The sequence below is a fragment of the Psittacula echo genome (genome assembly GCF_963264785.1).
Source record: "Psittacula echo genome assembly, chromosome: 15".
NCBI lineage: Eukaryota > Metazoa > Chordata > Aves > Psittaciformes > Psittacidae > Psittacula > Psittacula echo.
The window spans coordinates 5323244-5342851 of record NC_137751.1 but is presented as its reverse complement, the minus strand read 5'-3'; positions in this window follow the sequence as shown (position 1 = coordinate 5342851).

The following is a 19608-nucleotide window of genomic DNA, read 5'->3' as shown; positions in this document are numbered from 1 at the left end:
ACACATGACCTGTGGGGCAGAGCCTGGGGCAAACCCCTTGAAGCCATGGCACGAAACCTCAGCCCTGTGCTCTTCTCCTCCCTCCCTCCGCCATCCATCCTGCAGGGCTTCCCCGCCGCAATGATAAAGCCTGAAAAGCCATTGCTTACATTTTTAATTCCATATCTGTGTCTAACTGCTGATGCTAAACTCCGATCCCACAGCTTCTGAGGGCAATGCGATCCACATGTTAATATTTTAAGCCAGCCACTAATATTTTTATGTGGGAAATTGAGATTTTCTACGGTTGCTGGATGAGCAGGGCCATTTCTCCATGCTGCAGGATGGATCTGGAGCGAGGGAAAACATTATTTAACATATTTGTGTCTCTCAGGGCTGCTGTCCATGCTGGGGGGTGGCTGCTCTCTGTCTTGTCTCTGCGATGGCTCCGTCCTAACAAGGAGCCTGTGCCATTGAACGTGGGCAGATGCCCAAAGCAGCCAAGCCATGGGGAATATGTAAGTGTTCCCCCTCTCGGCACTGCTGCAAGGTGGATGGTGCCTATGTGGCTCCAAAAACCTCTTTGCCATGGTTTATCAGTTGTCCTGCTGCCCTGGTGTCACCGGGACAGGATCAAAGTGGCTTTTCTATTTATTCTTGCCCAAAGTGGCTGTTCCTCCTCAATTCCTTCTTCCTCATGCTTTGTATTCTTCAAAACCCAAGAGCAGAAACCTATTTATAAAACTCAGGCTCCTCTTGACAAGTGGCAAACCCCATCTAGTTAGGAAGTGGAGGGAGGTGGGCAGTGTCCTGGCCACCCGAGCCCATGGCTGAAGTAGCAGCCAGTCCATCTGGTGTAAGTTGCTGATGGGAGAGGCAGTGTCTCTCCCTGACGGCTGCCTATAAATCACATTTATGTGCTGCAGTCATGGTCCAGGCAGCGCTGGCTGGACACAGGGTTTGGCAGCACTGTGGCCAGGGTCACGGCGGCTGTAAATTGTCACCCAAACACAGGGAAGCCAAAGCTGCTCCGGAGCCAGCACAGGGATGCAGGACACGGAGCAGGACAGAGGTGCGTGTTCTCACAAACACACACTTACCCCCTCGCCACAGCCCTAAACCGCTGCTGACAAACAGGCAGATGTGGCAGAGCTTAAATGAAGTGCAGACAAGTGCCCGTGTCCCCAGCCTAATCACTCCATCTCCACGCTGCTGACACACTGCATTATCAGACTCTATGGAAGCGCATGCCCAGGCTGGGCTCTGGAGCTTGGCGTCTTTGTCAGCTCAGCACTTAACCCAGAACCTCGCCTGTGTTTCCTGGCCACGCTCTGTCCATCAGGAGCCAGGGATGGGGCAGTGATGCTGACCTGGCAGTGCCTGGAGGTGGATCTGGGGGGTCTGTGGGTGGCCAAAGCTGGGGATGTCTCCCCCTGGTCCTGTATGCCATTGCACCATCATGTGTGCCCCTCAGCCCCAGCATCCACCCCACGGCAGCGGTAAGGATGCTGTGTCCAGACCTGCTCTTGCCAACAGCTACAAACCTGGTGGAAAATGGAAGTAGAAATAGGGGAAACTCCAAAGAGCTTTATCCAAAATACACTGAAAGATTGTTTTCCCAATCATGGCAGGAATTTACAGTGTGAGGCAGGAGACTGAGTTCACTCCTTTGGGCATCTCCTTCCTACCATCCACTTCCATTAACCTGTTCCTTGGACATGAGGTAGCATGAGAAAATATTCCAATACAGACTTATGGGAATACTCTCCACTGCATCAAGTGGCCTCTTTCTGCTGCTGAGAATTGAAAGCATTCTTGGGATTTAAGCAGATTCCAGATGAAGGTGGATAAATATTGAGACAGATGCACCTCAGCATCTTTCCAGTAGTTAAACGTGCATTTTGTATGGATGGACTTTAACGAGTGCTCCGAGATTTTGACCCGCTGGTATAGATTACTGTGAGAGAACCTGCCAGGCCCACATCATTGTTTGAGACAAGTCCATGATGCAAATTGGCAGACAAAGCAGTGAGCAGTCAATACAGATTAGAATTAAGTCTCTCCTCTTGTCCACAACCAGGGGCCCTGCATTGATCGCATTGCAAACGCCAGGAACCTGGGCTGTGCCCAGAGTGGCGGGAGCAGCAGGAGCTGTGCCCAGCTGGGAAGGTGCCATCGCTTGATCCCTCTCCTGGTTCCTGGCCTCAGCATCTGCAGAAACAGGTCCCCAGCCAAGCAGGCAGTGCTGATGCTGCTTTATATAAAGAGGCACCTTAAGAAATGTGGGAAGAGGGAGCATAGAGGGGGTCAAAGCTGTGGTTTAACGCAGGGTGAAGACTGAATGCACATCTAAGCATGTCCTGCACTGGGGCCACTTCCAGCTACATGGGAGCTGGCAGAAACGTCCACCAATAGGCCAGGTTGGACGGGGCTTGAAGCAACCTGCTCTAGTGGAGGGTGTACCTGCCCGTGGCAGGGGTGAAACTGGATGAGGTTAAAAGACTTGCACAAATGCCTACAACGGGAGGGAGCTACTCAGGAGCCAGGTCAGCTCCTGCTTAAAAGGAATCTTAAGCTCCCACATTGGGCTCTGTGAAACATCTGGTCTTAAACCAGCAGGGTTTGGGGCAGCAGCACAGCTGGGTTCAAGTTACAGATCTGAAGAGCCATCCATGCCCTTCACCGCTTTGCACCAACCTTGGCACTAACCTGAGGCTTGATTTTCTCAGCCCAGATGCGTGGCTCTGGCACCAGCCACAGGAACTCCTCCCTTGTGAGGAGCTTTGCACATGCAAAGGGTCTGAACAGACCCTGAGCAGGGTTAGAACATGAGAGCAACCTGCTCTAGTGGAAGGTGGCCCTGCCTGACGCATGGGGTTGGAACTGGGTGAGCTTTAAGGTCCCATCAACCCAAACCAGTCTGGGATTCTGTGATCCCTGGAAGGTTTGGGCGTGAAAATGGAAAATACTAAATTACGCTTTCTTTCCAGTGTAATAAAACCAATCTGCATTGTGTCTTTTAGCTGGTTTTTCCCCTGTCAGATATTCCCATTGCACAGGGTTGGGAATCTCTTGGTTTTACTCATGTTTTGCTGCCGTGCAGCCCTCCCTGCCCCTTGGCATGCCAAGCTTTCCCCACGCACTCCCTCTGGGAGCAAGCTACCTGGCCAGGGCGCAATCAAGGTGAAACAAGATCACAACAGGCAATATTGTGCATGTAGAGCTAAACCTTCTGCTGCCACCGAGGAGCCCCCAGCAGCACGGTGGCCTTTGTTCGTGCTCCTGGCCCCGCAGAGCCTGCCTGCCTCCCCTCTCCTAGGCAAGCCTTTGAATTTTCATGCCGGTGCCTTTCTTTGCATTGACCAGAGTTTATCACATATCTCTGGTTGGGATCCTGCCTGGCTTAGCATAAGACAAAAATGGGGAGGAAGAGAAAAAAAAAGAGAGAGAAAGAAATCAGCTGAATAATAGGAGGGATTTGTAGCAGCTGAGGATTTGCATTCAAATGTGCGCCAGCCTCCTCTGAGCTCGAGTTTTATCATGTCTTTACAGCCAACAGCTTGTTTATGAATAAAAAATGTGGCATGAAACCAGAGGAGTGAGTTGTCTTTGTTTTGTCAAGTGTGCGGAGACAAAATGCTCGCTGCTCACAAGTCTTCACTTCAGACAAGTCTGCCGGGACGGGGGCAGCTGGCCGCGGGCTGCTACCTGCGCGTTGCCATGGCCAGGGGCACCTCCTGCACCCCTCCATATGCATGAGTAGGGACCCTGCCGGGCGCCTATGCAAAGCAGCCCCTGCTTTGACAGGCAGGCACTTTATTAACTCATTAAGCTCATCTTGTTCCTTTAAATGCAGTATAATTACAAATAAAGCTGTCACACTTTGTTTGCAGTTATAGCATTTAGCTAAGTGCCGCTACGACCCGGGATTCAAGGGGGAAAGGGAGGTTAGGAGCCGGAGCCGCCGCGGAGGGAAGAGAAGTTTGAGTCTGTCCTCAATGAGGAATGGGTCTGGATGGCAAATCAAAGGATGAATCTGCAATAAACCCATCACCTCCAGTGTGTTGGCACAAGGAGCATCCCTTCTCCCTTCACCACGGCTGCGGGAAAGGCAAGGAAGGATGGGGACAGCTCCCAGATCAGGCCAGTGCAGTATGTCCGTGGGTTTCGTTGTTTGCAATTAGAAAAGCACTGGTGCCATGGCCAGGAAAAATGGGAATGTTGTTTGTGTCTTCTCACAGGGTTTTGTGGCCCTGAGCAGGAGGCGAAGGAAGGGCTGGAAGCGGAGTGAGTGAGCGTGCCCCCACTCTGCCACCAGCCGGAATACAGAGCAGGGCTGGGAGCATCATTGGTAGTCAGGGCACAGAGCCGGGAGGGAAACCGGAGCGGGAGAGGGGAGGAGAAGCAGAGGAGGTGATGGCAGTCGGAGAGCAGGGGGAAACAGAGGGATAAGGAAGAGGGAAACTTGGAAGGAAAAGGCTGCGAGCTCTTCCCTTGGGTGGGGGAGTATGTGAAAGGAAATCATCCTCTGCCATAATCCCCATGGATGTGCGGTGGGAAACAGTTCCTTGTAACGGGGACTCTGGAGTTGACAGGGTGTCAGGAAGAAAGGATGAATATTGATACAGGTGAGAGGAAATGAAACCATGCAAGCAGGGGTTTTAACACCTGAATCAAGTGCAGTCACCTTCCTTGTTGGAGGATAAGGTCTCATTCAGCAATAGCCCTGCCACAGGTATGGCTTTGGTGCTTGGTCTCTGTTCACCCAAGTGCACTTGGAAAGTGGGATAGTATTGTATTTTGGGAGGGAAAAATAGAGGGATCAGGCTTGTGAAAGATTTCAGCTGCAAATACTGAAAGAAAATGAGTAGAAAATGCACACATACGGAAGTATCCCTGACTTCTCTGCATGGAATGGACTTTCCCAGGTGCTGGGAAAGGAGCAGAAAGCTTTGTGGAGGTGGTGGGAGCCCTCCTGTGTTTTGCTCGTGCAGCGAAGGTCTGGTCCAGCACCACAGTGTCCCTGGGAGCTTTGCTCTGCCTTCCTCAGTGCTATCAGGATGAGGCCCTGCATCAGCAAAAAGGAAGGCTGGTATCTTCACCAGGGCTGAACCAATTAGCACCTGATTAAGGTCCTAAACGCCTTTGGGCCTGCTGGATAACCCACTCTGATGACATTAAGAGATGATGGGTTGGTGCCAGTAGCTGATATGTTCTCAGCGGCCTCTTTGGGACTGGAGGGGGGTCTACATCATCCACACAACTGAGCACTGCTGCAGCACTGCACATCCTGCTTACCTCCTCGTGCCACAGCAGCTCTTGCTGCCCTACCTTATGTGTGGCTGGGGTGAAACCTGTGCTCATCCGAGCGGGAGCAGCGGAGTCCTGCAGGATGAGGACCAGGCTTGTCACACAGAGCACACTGTAATAGAGAGCAGCTCATTTAACAGTCCGAGCAAGGGAAACAATGGGCTGCGAGTAATTTTCCTGGTTTTTGCAGAAACTCCTCTAAGGCCGTGTCCTAGATTTAGCACAGGTTCTGATAAGGCTGAAAGAGATAAGTCCCAGATTGTACTGCTGTGCCCAACAGACTGGTTACATCGTGCTTGATGACACTTCAGACCCGTTGTCATGACCCCATATAATCCGGCATCCTGGACCATCTGACACACATTTACACTTAACATTTTGTTAGAGACTCTATAAATGAGATCTCTTTGACCTTCAATCCTTGGCTAATTGCTAGTTTCATGTACAAGACTAGCCTAATTTTACGTGATAATTACCTGAAAGTGGCAATACATATGGCATTGCATGTTTGAAATGTCAGAACTGGAAAAATATCAAGTGGCTGGAGTCTTAGGCAAATGGAGAGAGTGGAAGGGTCAGAACAATATACTTTACTGCTCAAATGATGAAGAGAGACTATATATCACTGTAAACCCTAGTAAATAGTATACATCTGTAATAAATCCTGTGCATAATGTTTGTTGAAGGGGGCTGTATCCATGTGCAGTTGAATGCTAAGGCAGCCGTAAAACAAAAAGAGATCTTGAATTGCAAGTGGTTTGGTTGTTCATTCAACTTGGTCTTTTTCACCAAGGGATACGCACTCTGTTGTCAGATAATCCCAGATTTCTCATACGGCATTGGTACAAACCTGATAACATCCCACCATGGACAGTGCATGGGGTGGGTAAAGGGTGAGGAGCAGCAATAGGCTGGAGCTGGGGGGCCATTTGGATAAAGCTTTCCATGTTTGGGAGAGTCCCAAGGGAAAAACCACCCTGTTGGGTTTTCCTTGACCATGGTGAGGAAGCAGGAGTGGGATGGGCTGTGGAGAGCATCCCAAAAGCATCCAACCCTTAGACGGGTCCCTCTGGTGCTGGGTCCCTCCTCATTGCCGGTTTGCTTTGCTGGAAGTATGATTATGCTGCTTGTTTGCTTACCAGGGTGTATCCACCAAACAATGTCACAGCCCATATTTGGATTTAATTAATTGGTTAATAAGATTATAATTAATGAAAATAAATTAAAATCGCTGCGGTAATTAATTCACTGTAAACATTATTGACAATGCTTCCTAAATACTGTAAACTCAGATTTAGAGCCCTGGTTAGCAATGCCAGGTTGTGGGATCACTGTAATTAGAGGTGGAACAGACCTATTGGATTATTGAGCCTATCCTCACAGAGGGGCAGGTTATTTGTCCATATATATATCTATGTATGTATGCTGTTGGCATTTTTAGCTTATCAGCTTTCTGGTACTGCTTTAAATGTGTCAGTGATGCTCCTCTCCAACAGACATTTATGTTCAACTTGTGAAAAGCACATTTTCAGGTTCTCAGGCGTCCCCTCTGATTGCACTTGTCTGAAATGTTGCAGCCCATTCTTAGCCAGGCAATCCTGGGGTTTTTTCCCTGAGGTTTCCAGGCTGAGGACAGGGGATTTCATGTTTCCCAAAATGATGCCCAGCAAATGGGAAGTTGCGGAGCAGGATGTGGTAGGAGGATTCTACCAGAAAGAGTGAAGGGGAGCACAGCTTCATCAGCGCCTGCTTCTCTGTGTTTGTCTGGACAAACCTCTGCTATCTAGCACTGGGACAGGCTGCCCAAAGTGAGTGTCCATCCCTGGCAGTGTTCAAGGCCAGGTTGGACGGGGCTTGGAGCAACCTGCTCTAGTGGAAGGTGTCCCTGCCCGTGGTTGTAACTGGATGAGCTTTAAGGTCTCTTCCAACCCAAACCAGTCTGGGATTCTATGGTGATTCTAATTGTGTGCTCCCATCCTGTGCAGTCAACATCTGTAGGAGCTGGGAAAGGAAAGCACAGGGACACACCACTGCACACCCCCTTCCACCAGCACCTCGTACCTCCCTCTCTGCTAACAAAGCCCAGTTTGTAGCCAAACAACCAAATTCAAGGTATTTGCAGTGCTTCTCCTCCCTGCCATGTCTCAACCCAGGCTCTGTTTTCTCAGTGTAAAGAGCTAATCCTTTTAGGAACACGGAAATTGGGAAACAGACCTGGTGTCAGCCCAAACCGTGTCTCTTCCCAGGTGTTCGTTAAGATTAAGCGCTGCGCTTCCCTGTCCTTCCACACAAACTGATAAGCACTTGGTTTATCAGATAATAAATGGTAAACAGCAGAGTAAACAGGTTGGTAATAACTTTAGTGCAAAAGCTTTAGGGGAACAAGAAGTATTTGAGCTTCAGCCTCCTGTGACAGACTTGGCCACGGCTGCATACCCCCAGGTTACTCATAGAATCACAGACTGGTTTGAGTTGGAAGGGACCTTAGAGAGCATCCAGTTCCAACTTGGAAGGGAGACCTTCCACGAGACCAGGTTGCTCTAAGCTTCATCCAACCTGGCCTTGGTCATCTGCACTAACTGTAACAGTGGACTAAATCCACTATTTCACTCCTCTCTGGGATACATGAGGTTGTAGGGAGTGTGTTTGCATGCTGCCTCATTGGTGTTCCCAGTGTCTGAGCTGGCTCATTCAGATCCAGTGCAGAGCACCATCCCTAGCTGCAGTGTATCCGTACCCAAAAGCGCCGCTGGCGTGGGAGCAGCAGGATGTCACCCTGTGGGAGCTTTGCTGGGTTATTTTACACCTCCCAGGTTTGCTGGGTAAATATGCTTGGCAGAGCAGGGCCAAGCTCCGTGCAGAGCAGCCCCGGGCTCTTTGCAGAGCCCAGGAATGCGGTGACCCATATTTGGTGGATCAGGTAGCTGTGCTCTGCAGAAGTCCTGGTCTCAGGTAGCGTGCCTCCAGGCTATCTTCACACCTGCCTGCCCCTAGGAGCGGGCAGAGCAAGGATCCAGCTCAGTGGCAGTACAAATGTTTGGGCTGAACTCTCTGTAATGTCTATTTTGCCAAGACCAGGCAGGCAGAAACATCCTATGGGAGCCCTCTTAGGGCTCTCAGCAGTGGTTTTCCATGGGGAAAAGGCAGTGTTAGAACATGTGAGCAACCTGCTCTAGTGAAAGGTGTCCTTGCCTGTGGCAGGGGCTTGGAACTGGATGAGCGTTAAGGTCCTTTCCAACACAAATGGTTCTCTGGTTCTATGATTGTTCTCAAAGGCCAGAGATCCCCTTTCACAGATCTGATTGCAGGGATGGTGCTGAGCTCCTCTGGAGCCCCAGATGTTGGTTTTTACATACTTTGGATGAGAACAACTCCTTTTGGAGACGCATTTTCTCTCCTATCACATCTGTGGGTGCAAGGCACGGGACATGGTGGGTATCACACTGCTCCCCTCGCAGTGTTTGCCCACAGGAGGTTGCACAGTGCTAGGATGTGTTGTGAGCTCAGATGCTGCCTCATGTCAGCTGCCTCTTCTTTTCTACTTAAAGCATGCATCATATTTTGTGCTGACTTAATACAACACGGATAGTTGTACTTTCCAAGTAGCTGGCAACCCTTAATCAATGTTAATTGGCTCTAATTAGCATATGTTAATTAATGATATTTACTACAAATTAAAGGTATGAGTGCTCCCAGAGGGTTTCCTGTTCATCCAATTAGTGCCAATTAGTTGCAATTAACACGTGTAAATGAGATGCCATTGAACCCAAAACAAACAGCACATAGTCTGCTGTACTCGCTTGCAGTTGAACTTGAGCCTGCGGTGGCAAGGGGAGTGGAGAGGGGCTGCAGAGGGCTGTTAAATTACTTCAAGGTCTCTAACATCTATTTAAGCTGGCTCCTTATGTCTTATTTTGCCTCTCACTTCATGGGAGCGAGTTGAAGGGAAGTTGATCTGAATAAAAGCCCTTGGCAGAGGAAACGGGAGCTGTTTTCTTGTCTTGTTGGACTGTGGAAAGGACATGATGCTCTTAAGAACACTGACATGTTCCTATCTGCACCTAGCCCTGGTTTTGCATGTGGCAAGGGGGATACACAGCCCCAAAACTGAGCTCCTTCTGCACCCAATGGGACGCAGGCTAATACCACAGTGAGGCATAGCACAAGAGAGCCCATGGCTGTTCCAAAGGATACCCATCATCTTTTTTTTTTCCCCGATCTTCCCCGATCTTCCCTTGTTATTTTTTCCCAGCCCATCTCCAGCACCATCATCAAAAGGTGCATTTTCAGCTCTTTACTTCTCCTTTCTTTATCCTGGAGGTAAACACATCCACAAGAGCTTCCTGCCCTGGGCTCCCATTGCACCCGCAGTCTGGCAGGCAGCAGAACAAATTGTCGTAATTGTGTTTAATTAAAAAGCATAAATGGATTATCTTCAGGTAAGGATGATTTATTTAACTAATCACTCTGATCACAGAAAATGTATAGTCTGGAGATGGAAATCATTTGGGGGAAATGGGTAATTCCTTTTCCCATCAGCTCCGAAGTATTGCAGACTTTCAGCACAAAATGCAGCCCAGAGAGAGGGGCTAAGCCAAGGTATGACCCTTCATCCCAAGGGATGTTTCTAAGCATCCTCTCACCCCGCATCTCTTGTATTGAAGTTGTTCTTTTCCTCTTAACCCCCATTTTCCGATGAAAACATCTGTGTTTTCATGCATGGTTCATGCCCCACCACAAGCTCAGCCCTAAGCATAACCCCTCACCCTATAAATTCAGTGGGGTGGGAGGATAACCCTGTATGGATGGAGCCGGCAGTGCTGCTGCAACCATTCCTGCAATGGGGGGGACGCAGTTTGGATGCTGAGCCCAGGGCCAGGCACTCTAAACACCAAATGAGCATAATTAATTGACCATCTGCTTGAGAAGCCACGTTCTGGGTGGCACTGAAGGATGACTGTCACATCGGGAGCCCTCAGATGTCTCTGGAAGCTGGGTGCTTTGGATACTGATGTATGGCTCAGACATCCTTAACCTTCCTTTGGGTTTGGAAGGTGGAAGGCGCTTTATGGCACAAGGCAAAGCCTCCAGCCCCCTGTCACCTCCAGGGGCTGGCAAGGAGAAGATCCTAAGGGATTCTAAGAAGGGTCTTTGCAGATCAGTCCTCACCGTACAACACTCCCCTTGGTGTGGTTGTGCGTTTGGGGAATTATTTGCAACCATTACAAAATGAGCTGGGAACTAAGGCACCTGTGGTGTTTTCCGTTATTCCTAAGAAAATTCTCCGTGTGTTTAATAGGTGGTGTTTAATAAAAATGAAAATGAGCTTATCCTGAGCAGGCATGCACGCCAAAAGCTGGCATTTAAATTAGAAATTATGATTTAATAACTTGTCAAGAAACTCACCAATGTAACAGTGTGATAATTATTGAAGGGAGGCTTCAGAAACACTGGAATACCGTGATCCACTGCGAGAGCCCAGCTCAGAAATGCCCGGTGATCTCTGCATGGGATGGGGCTGCAAGAAGGCTCCCAAAGGAGTCCTACTCATGAGGTCCCCGGGGAATGATGTACTTTGGGGTTTGCTTGGTTCACTGTGGGGTTACACAGGCAAGGGGTATCCCGGGGTTCTCTGTGGGTGCAAAGGGAGCTGCGGATAGGGCTGAGCAGGGATGAATCCTGCTGCGGGAAGAGGGGCTCTGGAGCTCCAGGACCAGGAGCTGCGTGCTTGGTGCAGTATGGCGAGATCATATTGAGAAGCTGGACACCTGCCATGGGTTGGCAGCAGCAGTGGCACAGCGCAGGCACACAGCATCGTGCTGCAGCAGAGCAGGATGTGGTTTGCAGTCACAATGGTGCGGTGAGGAGCTTGGCCATGGGGAGCTAAAGCAGAGCCTCCTGGTGCTGGAGGCCGAGCAGACGGCTGGGGCTGGGGAGGGATGTGACAGACAGGGCTGCAGGCAGTGAGGCTTTGCCCAGGGGAGGTTGGCCATGGCCCAAGGACGCTGTTCTTTGTCCAGCTCTGCTGCTGGTGTCTCCTGCTGGGCGGGAGAACACGGCTCCACTGCTGAAACCACCGCAGTGCCACTTAGACCCAGACCAGGCAGGCTGGGCACAGTCTCCTGATCAAGGAATGTGACAACAAACACACATTTATAGTCTTGGGAGGTCAAGGTTGCTCTTCACCCCCCACCAGGCCTCCTCTAAAGCCTTGACTGATGCCAGGAAAAATTGCCTTTGGTGAGGCCTTATTGTCCCATCCTTTAATTTAAGCAAAATGTTCACATAGGGAGTTTTTAATCTATACTTTAAATTACAATCTTGACTTTCTGTTGGTTGATAATGGCATCTGACTCTCAGTTGGAAGGCCATTATCTCGGCCATTATTTCTGCTATGATTTACAAAGCAGTTAAAGAGAAAGCTATGTAATAAATAGTGAAGCACTGTAATAGATAATTCCATGTATTTAAATGCGACAGACCCCTTGGCATGATGCTTGGATGGCAGGAGGGCTTCAAAAACCTGGACAAAAGCAACTGGCAGGCTCAGGTTTAGGTTTCTGGCTCAGAAACCAGAAAGCCACATGTCTCGCTACTGGGTGTCCCCATGGGAGCTGGACATCAGATCCCACAGGCTGGAACAGCTCTGGCTGCCCTCAGCTGAGAGCAGGGAGCTCAAATCAAGGTTATCCCATTTAAGTGTAAGCCGTTCCCGTTATGTTTCTTACCGTATGATGCCTTAGCATGTAGTAAAAACAGGCTCACCAAAATGAGCACAAGAGCCCGGTGTTTATAGCAGATTTCTGCCATAAATTAAGGGAGTGGAAGTGGACCCCCCCCAATCCAGATTAACCCATGGCTTCCCCCTGTACCCTGGGTTTATGGCACCCTGACCATGACAAGGACCTGGTGCTGTGGCTGGCTCTCAGCAGCACTCCCTGCCTGGTGCAGGTTCATCTCCCCTGTGCTCTTGGCAAAGTGCTTTTCCCTCTGGTCATCCAGCTGTGTTCACATGTAAACAGCTGGAATAATAGTGGAATTCTTCATAGAGCAAGTTCAACAGGGAAAACACAGCCTCATCGAGGCGGATGCTGGGGAGGGGAAAGGTTCCCATTCACTTCAGGAGCTCTTGGGGCAGGACTCCAAAATAGCCGAATTCCTTGGGAATTGGATTGTAAACGGAATCCCTCCCATACGTTCTGATCCCCGCTCTGGAACTGCCTGCACAAGTCAGGAGAATTCCATCTGGGCTTTGCAGGGAGGTGGAGGAGACACCGTTTGGCAGCTCTCTGCTGGCAGAGGATCAGCTGCAAACTGCTGGAAGTGCAAAGAGCCACACCTGAGGCACAGAAGGAGCCTTGGAACAGGGGATGCCCAATGGTCCTTTGTAGCTGCTCCCATCTGAGGACCTCAAAGCATTTTATACAGGATTATGCTTTAAAATCACAAACCCCACATGAAGCAGTTTATTTCCGTTCTGTAACAGGGTGGTAGGGCCATGAGTAGGGATCATGATGTTCCCAGGATAATAGAGCCCCATGGGGACATGCAGCCCTCCAAGTCCCCCCCCTCAGGCTATTCTCACTCTTGCCAGCTCCAGGGATCTTAAGGATTATCTATTTAAATGTTGCTGAAAAAATTAAAGTCTCATAAAAGCTGAGCAAGGAAAACATTAAAAACTGGCTTATTTGAGGAAACCTGTAGGATTAAAGCATTTTAATATCTATTTGGAAAGCATCAGAAACAAAAGAGCTTTGGTTATTTCTCCTCACTGTGTCCCTGTTTCTCAGTGGTCCCAGTGCCTTGTTCATCCCGCTTCTTTCTATCTTACTGTGTGAGTGGCCATCCCAGAGGAAACTCTTGGGGATGAGTAAAGAGAGGGAAGCAAAAATAACAAAGTATGAAAGTGATGGGGAAGAATTGCTCTCCTGTTTCCTCTAAACCCAGCAAATGGCACGGCAAAACTTTCATACAGACTCTTCCAGTATTTTTCAGTGAAAAATATGTTTCCTTGGAGAAATTCCAGGTCATTCTGTGACTAAATAGTGAGCCTGCTTATTATTCCGGTTGGTGCGCCAGGACTTTGGGGTTTTTTTAAGTGAAAACAACTTGAGAGAGAAGAAAAAAACATCTCTTTGACACTAAAATCAAAGAGGTGCTTGAAAGTAATTGGATTGGCCTGGAAAGAGCTGCTTAGTCGATAACTTTGAGTTATATTGTGCCATATGGGGGTGATGGGGAGACTTGAGGTGACCACAAGTCGTGGCCCTGTTGGTGTGAGATGCAGGCAGGGAGGAGCTTCTGCCTGCATGTGGGGCAGGGCCCCCCATGCCCATCCCTTCTGCACCCCCTGACCACGGTGCAAAGACTGTTCCGAGCCCTCCCGGCTGTTCCATCCACTTTGGCACTTGATTAGATGAGGAGATGGCACCTGGAGAGCGCCGTTATCCGAGCAGCATCCTTGGGAGCCACAACCCTGGGATGCAAACGATGGTTTCCTCTGACTGAGATCCCTGCCTAAACCTTGCTGCTGGAGCTGCTCCCTTGCTTAGCTGGGTCTGGCAAGATTAAGATTCATGACTTGTGACATTGTAGGGTCATATCAGCCAGGACTTTAGACTAAAAGTCCGTCTTTTTTTCTTTATAGGGGAAAAAAGACAAGGAAAAAAGCTTTTTGTTTCATTTTTGTTTCCCCCCTCCTTCGGTCTTTCCCTAAAGAGAAGCAAGGTACCACACCATCATTATGATGCTGTGTCCCAAAGCCCCACCAAGCCAAGAGGCAGCTCTGCCGGGTGCATCCTGCGGGATGGGATTGCGGCTCTTCCTCCCCCCCCCCGTCTCATCTCCTTCATCCCAACAGTTTGTCTCTGGCTCTGGCCAGGCTACCACATCTCTCACCTCCCTTCCCCGTCAAAGGTGGGGCATGGAGAAAGGTTAAATTCAGGTCAGGGCTCCCCAGTCACACGTTTCTGAGCGCATCCCTTGAGAAGCCGCAGGGATCCGTGCTCCAGCGGTGCCCACGGCTCCGGCCGCTCGCAGTCAAGGTGACAACGGTGGTGGGTGAATGCAGCCCCCCTCTTCCTGCACCACAGCCCCCCCCCAAGCAAACGCACAGCTTATGGTGAGCTGGGGGCCAGAGGTGCTGGTAAACAAATGCGCCTTTGAAGAGTGACACTGAAATAAATCACCCGTTACTCCGTTGGCACACTTGATAATGCTGTTATCGTCAAGAAGGGGCTGTTGGGAATGCTGGTGAGCGTGCCACGGCAGGGGCTGGGGATGCTGGAGTGGGAGGTGCTGGGGGGGGGGGGGCTGCACACGTGCCCCTTCTGCAGTGGGGCTGTTCTCTGCCTGCCCCAGGGAGTGTCATAACCTAACGCCAATGTTTGCCTTCATAGAGGCATGGAATGGTTTGGGTTGGAAGGGAGCTTAAAGCTCATCCAGTTCCAACCCCTGCCACAGGCAGGGACACCTTCCACTAGAGCAGGGTGCTCCAGGCCCCTGTGTCCAACCTGGCCTTGAACACTGCCAGGGATGGGGCAGCCACAGCTTCTCTGGGCACCCTGTGCCAGCGCCTCAGCACCCTCACAGGGAAGAGCTTCTTAATGTCTAAATCTCCCCTCCATGAGTTTTCCTGGAATTCAACAGGTTTGGGATCAAGGGGGCCTCATCTGAGGCTTTATCCTGGGGCAGGAGGGTTTTTCCTGCGGGGCTTGCCTCTCCATTGCACTGTGTGGTGCTTCTCCTGCCTGGGAGCATGTGGGTCTGTGCCCCAGGGGTGTTTTGGCACCTCAGTCCAATGTGTCTCAGGCTCGTATTTGGTTGAATCTGATGGGTTGGTTGAATTTGCTGCTGGAAATGCATGGAATAAGGCTGAGCTGGGTGTCAGAGTGTCTCTGAGAGAGGGTGAAACTCTTTGTTTTCACTAAATCTGCATCAAATCAGGCTTTTACATGATGTGGCTCTGTGTAAATCCCGCTCCTGACTGAATCCAAGGGCGTAATCCTTGTTTTAGCTGAATTACGTGTATCTGACCACCTCTTTTCACACTGGGCTCAACCAAGGCTACTCAGGCTGCTTGTGCCCCTCCTTCGCTCCCCTGTGCTCCGGGTAAGGAGTTCTCAGCTTTTCACTGGGCCTGGATATGGAGCCAGGAGGATGGAGAAGGAAATGAGGAGAAGGAGGAAGCTCCTTCCTCTACTGAAAGCTTCAGCCCTCATCGTAGTGCTCAGGCTTCGCTCTGGCTTAATCAAGACTTCTCAGCACCTGGGCATGAAGTGAAGCGGGTGCTTAAAAGCTTGATCCTGAGCTATGGAATTTGGATGCTTTTCCATTGACTTGTGGAGGAGCAGGATCTGGCCTCAGGTCCCTGTGGGTTTAGGCCAGAGGGCTCCATGCCTGATGGGTCCTGCCCATAGCAAAGGAGAAGGCAGAGAAAAGGAAAGGAAAAACATGGGGAAAATGAGGAATTCTGAATGAATTTGTGCTTGTTCAGCTCCCCCAGATGCCCACGTCTCCATCACTGATATTAAGCAATCCCTGACAACACCGCTCTGTGTTTTCCCAAAGAATAACCTGGGAAACCAACCTGGAAATGCACAGAATTCAGCGGAATGTCTCCTCTATCGAGGCCTTTATTATAAATACAACAAGGCAACAGCTCTGCCAAAAAATGAAATACAATTAAAATGTAGAAAATTGACATTTGGAATGGAGCTGGGATGCGCTGGGAACACCATCACCTGATCGACAAGGGGGGGACCTGCAGCCCTCCATAAACCCCAATGATACAGGCTAATTTATATGCAGTTATTCACGTGTGCAGTAAATTCCAATTATGTTTACAGATGTCTGCTTAACATTTATGGAAAAGGAACCTCAGCATGCCTGAAATACCCTTATAAGGGTTTGGATGGGGCTAGCTCTGCCTTTTTTTTTTCTTCTCTTTTTACCAACACCAATTTAATTTTATTTTGCAGATTTGAAAATAAACCCCTCATCCAGCTGAGCTCTCCGATAGAAGGTTTAACATCGAATGCACAGATTGGGGTGGTGTGACCGTTTCAGAGGTGTTTTAACTGTATTGGGTTTGTTTTCCTATGGAACTCAGGAGTTGATGTTTCAGACACACACACAAAATAAACAGGAAGAAGCGCAGTAGAAGATGCACAGGTTCCCAGATTGCTTCCTGTTGGAATGATCTTGATTCTTTGTCTTGGAATTTCTTTATTTAATAGGAATGTTTCATCGCTCATCACACGGTGGCATTGTGCCCTCGGCTGGGTGAAGACCCCTCGCACCCATCCTTGGGTTTCCCAATAGAAGGTGTTTCTCACCCTTTTCCTCACTGGACCTGCACATTCCCTCCTCCTCTTTCCATGTTTTATGTCCTGTTGTGTGTTGTTACTGCTGGTGACTGTAGTGTTGGTGAGGCTGATCCTATTGCATCCTTGGGCTGGGCTCTAAAGGCAACTGCAGCTCCAGGAGATAACAGCCCTATAAGGGGGGCCTGCCTGGTCCAGCCTTACTCCCTTCCCTTCACAAGCTGGGCCTTTAGAGGGGAATTTCACCCAAAGAAAAGGGTATTTTCTACTAATTCCAAACCTGCTGGTTTCCCTTTTCTTCCTCTTTCTCTCTAAATTTGGAACATTCAAAATTATTACAGCGTGTTGTGTGAGCAGCATCACAGCCACACGTCACTGCAGATGTGTCTGTCTGGGGACAGCGTGTATTCAGTTGGGCTCCAAGCACCAGGCACAGCCCTGGCATGATCCCAGGGTGTCCAAGACAGGGATTTCCACAAGGAAGAGAAGGATCAGGATGCTTTATTGGTGCCTACATCCACTTGCTTCTCCTCTGGAGAGCAAAGGCAATGCACACCGGCTTCCAGGGCTCTGGTTGGACACCAACCCCGCTCTCCTCAATGCCATGGGGTCCCTGAAAACGACTGTGTCTGTCCATGTCTGGTGATTCATGTTAAGCTGGCACAGCAGCTCACGGGGGTGGTGCAGACACCGGAGGTGTGGAAAAGCTTTTTCCATGGTCATTTTTAAAGCTAAACAAGTGGGTGTCTTACATATGAGAGTACTTGAATTCAAATAGGGGAATGAAAGCAGCATCAGTAGCTGGAAATGGCATTTCCCTCCCGCATGAAGCATCAGCCCTGTAGAATATTAATTGGGGTTTTAAAAGCTACAGTAGGAAATCATCTTCCAGAGCACACACAGCCCTAAACCATTCCTCAAACACAGGAGCAATACGGCAGCACCGGAGGACTCTGCGTGTTTGCTTGTCCAGCCTATGGACGGCGGTGGGAAGGGAACCTTTCTGTGGGCTTCCTTGTGCAGGGCTATAATCTCCTGCAGGTATGCATGGAAGATTTGTTTGGAATTAACACCTTATTGATTCCGTGCAAAGCCATCCGAGGGAGCAGGGATTACCCACAGCGCCCACCAGGCACCCACAGAGCTCCACTGGCTCTGCTCTCCTGCTGCATTTCACCTTGTGCACAGAGGCCACGGTGATAGAGCTGCTACAAACACCATGGGCTGACCTGGTTAAGTGAAAGGAAACTCTTTCCTTCTTTCACGAGCTTTGGAGCAGCTTCTCTGGTTTTCCAAGAGAAATGACATAAGATTTGGTGGGGGTATAGGTTGGTTTGAGAGGATGCAGTTGGTCCGGGACTTGGAGATCAGTCCAGGGACTCACTGCAAAGCTCAGGTTGGGATGAGGATGAACACCCAAGCTCCTCTGCAGAGGTTAAATGACCCTTTGGGAGGCCCTGGTGCCATTCTTACCTCGGCTGGCAGTGGGCAGGCCAGGGATGAGGACATGGGTTTTAATACCTATGGTACAAGGTGGGATGGAGTGTTGGTCCTTGTAGTTATCAGCCCAGCAAGTGTTAATGAGACATTTCAGAGAGGGAGAAAGGAGGAAGACCTCTTCTGTTGTTGGAGTAACTTGTTTGATCTGAGAGTGTATGTGGAATAAATGTGCCAGATTTTGAACAGGAACTTCCATTTATTAGCACAACCTGAAGGAAATAGTTCGTACGTCATTAGGAGTGATGTCTTCTCAGCAAGCATCATTACTATTAACACATTTATCTAATAGCCATTTATTCTGGAATCTTACAGGCTTTACAGATATTAACCAATTACAGCAAGAAAGGTTTTATTTCAACAACTGGGAAAATACACATTGGTCAGGAATTCTGCAGAATCAGAGATTCTGAGTTTGAACATAGAATCATTGAACGGTTTGTGGTGGAATGGTTTCCATTTTCATATGCACATGGCATGATCTGCAGGTCAGCGCAGAATAGGTCCCTCAGATAATTGCTTATGGTTTAATTTCCCCATTTACAGGAGAAGCATACTTTGTAAAGCTGTTCACTGGGGTTTGGGGCTGCTCCTCAGCTAAGTGACCCTCCATTTGAAACGACGTTTACTTGTTGTGAGGAGAACAGGCTCCTGTGCCTTTGTGGTTGCCCTGGTTTAGGGTTGGGTGCTCCAGAGCCACCTTCACCTGTGGGTAGACAGAGGTGATGAAGAGCACAGGGGGACCCACCTGATGTGAAGTTCTCATGAGTGAGAAGTTATGACAGGCCATGGTGAGGAGGGGAGCAGGGAGGTGTCTCCCAGCCACTGATAAGCTGCTCTGGTTACGTAGCACTGTGTGTGCATGTGTTTGTGGTGTGAGAAGCTGTAAGGTGTGATGTTAACAGCGTGCTGCCAGGGCTTCAACAAAGAACCATGCCTTGGAAATACCACACGGGAGAAAGACCGGTTCTAACTGTGGCATGACAAAGCCAGGGGTGGGCAGCCTTTTGCATGACATTTTCACCACTTTGGAATGATAATGTTGCCATGGGGCTGTGTTTCCAGTGCAGGTGATGCTCTCCAGTGCTTCCAGACCCTGGAGCCTCATCTAAACCTGCTGCAGCCTCCTGGGGGACAGCACAAATAGGGTCTGGAGGAGTTTTATTTCCCTATTCACCAGGGAACACAATAAGGGAAGGAACTGAGAGGTGATGGAGTCTGAAGGGTGCAGTACATCCATGTGGGAGTTGGGAGATTTGCTTTGTGCCCCTCTCTGTGTGACTCTGAAGAAGCTGATCCCCATCCCACAGGGATCTCCAGGCCCAGCTGGACTATGAGTGACAAAGATGATAAGGAATGGTTGGTTTAGAATAATATCTATATTTTAACGTAAGCTTCTGAGCATGGAGGATTGGCCCTTAGTAACACTGGTGTGTGGCTCTGCCTTGCATGGGGGACTTGTCCTGGAGCATGGCAGAGCATCGGCAGGCAGGGCCCT